This window comes from Notamacropus eugenii, chromosome 5 (genome assembly GCF_028372415.1).
Source record: "Notamacropus eugenii isolate mMacEug1 chromosome 5, mMacEug1.pri_v2, whole genome shotgun sequence".
NCBI classification, from domain to species: domain Eukaryota; kingdom Metazoa; phylum Chordata; class Mammalia; order Diprotodontia; family Macropodidae; genus Notamacropus; species Notamacropus eugenii.
Window position 1 is genome coordinate 89,706,325 of NC_092876.1, and position 4,857 is coordinate 89,711,181.

Here is a 4,857-nt window from a genome sequence, read left to right on the forward strand (position 1 = left end):
TAGTGAAATGTATTTCTGTATCCAACTTCTCTGAGGGTGTACGTATTTGTATGTTGGTAAATGTATATTATTTTCTAGTTGTTGCTACAAAATTCTCTTTTCTATCAATTCACGATTCTATCAATTGTATAATTCACAATTAACAGAATTAATTTTTAAAAAGAGCATGACTTTATATATGAAAACTAAACTTTTAAAATCATTTTTGAAAGCTTCCAAACATTTTAAAAAACACGTATGGAAATATATTTGCAGTAAATAAATCAGATAATGCCTGGCATCTAAGACCTATGAGGAATCAAAACATATCTACAAGATTAAAAATACAGACTGTACAACAGAATAATGTTCAAAGAGCATGAAGAGACAATTTATAAAGGAGCAAATACAAACTGCTAATAATCACCTGAAAAAAATATTTCTGTAGTGAACAGACTGGACTAGTTGGCCTTTAAGGAACATGTCACTCTAAATCTATGATCCTAGGAGGCTACATTCAAATTTCCTTATGATCATATAAATGCAAGTCAGGACAGTATTCGGACACTGTTTATACCCTCTAGAATATTAAAAAAGTAAGAATTTATAAGAACCAATGGAATTGAAGATGGATGTTAATATTATGGAGAGTAATATAGCAATACAAAATAATGGTTAAAAAATCCTAGCCTATATCTTTCAATTCAGCAACTCCATTGGTAAGACTCTATATAATATATGTATGCATATATATATATGCATACACACATATGTATATATAATATGAAAGTGAACATACCTGTACAAAAACATTCAAATCTACTGTAATGGTAAGAATACAAATAGAAAACATCTGTGTCCTACCAGTGAGGAATGGGTTAATAAATAAATAAATAAATAAATGTATATATTTATATATTAATGTGATGGAACATTACGGGACTATATAAATAATGAATAAGAAGTATATAAAGATATAGATAAAGCCTTACAAAGATAATGCAAAGGGAAATCAGCAAAAACCAAACTGTGTTGATATTGATTAAAAGTTCACTTTTAAAAAGAAAGTTTGAAAACAAAAATGGGATGAAAAGTTGGTAGGATTTTGGTCTGTTTCATCACAAATTGCATGAGATAGTCACTTCTAATTCTTCTCTATTCCCCCCCCTCACCCATTCTTTCTTCTGTACGACTCTGCCCTTGACCTCTTCTAAGGCCACTTAGATGTCTAAGCTCCACTTTCCTTTCTGTTTCACATTTCTTGGAGGTCTCATGCTCTTTTGTCTAATCAGTCACATTCCATCCATTCCCACATTCTGTTGTATGTTAGTGCAAGTAAAATGGAAAATTTACATGGAATGGAGCACATGAAATCAAGTCCTGACTGAACTTCACTGAGTCATTCCTCTGGGTTATTATGATACAAAGGAAAGAATTAAGAATGAGCAGTGTTTTCTGATAGTTTAAATCCATGAGTGGAACACAGGGCACTGTCTAGAGAGATAATTTAGACACAAAAGGATGATAGCATATTAAGTTAGCAAGTGCAAGCATTAATTAGAGAACCTAATTTCCATATTGCACACTTCTAATTTCCTGCTCTCCTCTCTCCATTCCACTATAGTTTAGGGTGATATGCCCATTATCCTTTGGCAACATTCATTCCCTTCATTTAACCTTATTTCACTTATCCCAGGAGCAAGATGGTAACATTTCACTAAAGAGGAAGGCAAAGAAATGATAATCCAAGAATGAATTCTTATTGAGCCTTTAAAGAACCCCAATCTTTATATAGTCTATACTAAGAGGGATGAAAAGGAATAAGGAGGAAAGGTCATTAGCTAGATAATGCTGTCCAACCATATTCTACCTTGAGCAAGGCCTGGGATTGAGACTCTCAGCTTTGAAGTCCCTTCCCTATTGCTGATCCTTGAGCCATCCTACCCCAAGAAAGCAGAAAGTCCTTCTTCACTTCAAATTCACAGACTCTTCCTCAGTAACTTCAGAATGCCTTGCTTGATCTCCTGGGTCCGGACTCTATAAACAACGGGGAGGAGAGCTGCAGGGTTGACATGGTGCAGGACATTAAGCAGAATGGGTACATCAGGAGAGACCATCTTCTTGGCCACATGAGTGAGAACAAAGACCAACAGGATGGTGCTGAAAAAGAGGATGAGGATGAAGTGGGAGCCACATGTACTCATGGCCTTGGCTGCAGCCCCCTTTTCCTTAAGCCTCAGTACAGCTCAAAGAATGAAGGAGTAGGAGAGGAAGATGAGGATGAGATCAGAACCTAGCAGTGTCCATCCTCCAGCAAACTGAAGAAGGTGGTTCACTGTAATATCATCAGAAGAAAGCTTGGATACAGATAGGTTGGCACAGATACAATTGTCAATGACGTTGGAGTGGCAGTAGTGTAGCCTAGCTGAGAGGAAAGGAACAAGAACAGTGAGGAGGGCATTCCGCGACACTATGAAAATGGCCACCTTGGCAACAAATTTATCAGTAATTATGGATGGATATCTCAGTGGGTGACAGATGGCCACATAACGATCATATGCCATGACCAGGAAGGTACATGACTCCATTGCCAGGAAGCAATTCATGACATATATCTGGAGGAAGCAAGCAGAAAAGCTGATAGATCTTAGGTCAAACCAGAAGATGAGCAAAACTTTAGGGATAACTGTGAGGCAGAGCACAATGTCCAGCAGGGAGGGCAGGCTAAGCAAGTAGTACACAGGCTCATGCAGAGATGATTCTAGCCAGATGGTTGTTAGGAGTATAGCATTTGCCCCCATGGCCAGGAGGAAGAGCAGACTTAGGGGTAGTGAGAGCCAGCGTTGTAAGTTTGGAGATCTGACAAAACAGTTCAAGAGGAACTCAGAGATCTCAATCACGGAGGAGTTATTGCTGGTCAGCGCCATGGTATGCATTCTGAGAATGTAAATTTCCCCTGGATCTTAGCATTTGAGTCTAAAATGGAAAAACACAATATTTTAGTGGAATAGGGAGTCCACTACACTTTCTTCTTCTGCTTCTCTCACTTTTCTCATTCATTCTCAACTTGTCTTTAATCTCAGAGGGAAAGATGATTTTTCTAAGATTCAAAGCTCACTCATATCTGTTTGCTTAAGCCATATTAGCCCATCTTCTCTATGACTTTGACATCTCTCTCTCTCTCTCTCTCTCTCTTTCTCTCTCCCTCCCCCCTGCCATGTTTCCCATAAAACCAAAACCAAACAACAACTGAAAATAGTTTTACTTGGCCATATAACCTATTAAGTTTTTACTTTTTCTCTTCTCTTCCCTTCACTGCTACTATTAGGAATTAAAGAACCAGGTTTCAGGAGACAGAAGGTGCTTTCAATTTAGGACATGTTGAATTTGGGGAGCTGGTAGGATTCCACTTGGAAATATCTATCAGGAAGTTCATAATATTGAATGAAGGCACTCAAGAGAGATTCAGGGTAAATATAGATTTGGGAACAATTTGCATAAGGGTGATGGTTGATCCCAGTTAAGTGAATGAGATCCTCTAGGGAAAGTAAAGAGAAAGATGAGGAAGGATCAAGACTAGAGCACACCTATGTTTAAGTGATGGGAGAAGATTATAGATGATAAATACAGACAGTAATGGCCAGAAAAAATAGAAGAAAAATAAGTGTTCGCTGTTTTGGAAGTTGAGGCGATACAAGAAGAAAATGACAGTCAATGGTGGTAAGTGTAGAAGAATCATCATAGCAGAGAGCAGGAAAAAAGAATCACAGATATGTTAATAACCCATTGACACACAGAAGAACATTTTCAGAAGAATGGAGTGGACATACTAAATATTAAAGTATGAAGAATGAGTAAGGTAAGGAAATAAAGGTAGCAAATGTAGAGTGCTCTTGTTAAAAATTTGACTGGAGAAGGAAAAGATAAAATAATACCTTGAAGACGTTGTGAGGTCAAGGAAGGTATTTTCTTTTATTTTGTTTTTAGGGGAATGAGACTTCTTAGAATGTGGGAAGACTGATCAAAAGGAAACAGTAAAGAGGAATTAAAATTGTATGAAGGAAGATTATGTATGGTGTAAAGCAATGAAGGATACATGAATAAAAAAGGAGATTTCAACAAATATAAATGTGAGTTAGTTAACCTTTGTAAAGAGAAGGTCTATCTGCTACTCTGACCTTGGGAAAAAGGCAGAGAAGATAGGTGAGAATATTGAGAGGTATGTGGGGAGTGAGATGATGGAATTTATACTATATGGCATCAATTTTCTCACCAAAGTTGGAAGCAAGGACATCTACTATAGGTAAGTCATTGGGATAGCTTGCTTTAGACATATATGGAACTAAGATGACATTTGGGACAATATTTTTGGTGTGTGATAGAGATCAATAAAATAGAAATAAAAATATTACTGTAGAATAATAGGACTGAGGACCCAGACAATGTTAGATTAAAAAGTATGAATTTGTAATATACTTGGAAATCAATATTTTGTATTTCCTTGGGATATAAGAAAAAAAGATATTTTATGGTATCAATCAAGATTAAGAGTTATCGGGGCAATAATTCTGAAAAAAGTGGAAGGCAAGAGATTTATTATTAAATTTCCTTTCCATTTGTGTTGGGTTTTTTTTGTTACAGCATGGGGCATTTGGGCCTTCCTGCAGAATTCTTCTTCTACTGAATCTGATCCAGTGTACCTTTTCCTATGGTTACAGAGCTTTCATCTTTTACTACTTTCTAAATTTTTCCTCATCACTCAATCAAGGCCAACCCTGGTGCAGTGGGATGGGCAGAGAGTCCAGATTAGGACTGACAGACTGGATGAACTGGGGAGGAATTGAGGAATTAAAAGCTGCACAATATTGGATTGGAAGA

The 4,857-nt window shown here is 36.8% G+C and overlaps 1 pseudogene; it reads right to left on the minus strand.

The window, feature by feature from the left end:
* Positions 1–1,958: 1,958 nt before the first annotated feature.
* On the minus strand, positions 1,959–2,906 carry LOC140508652 (olfactory receptor 56A3-like; annotated as a pseudogene).
* Between the last annotated feature and the right edge of the window lie 1,951 nt (positions 2,907–4,857).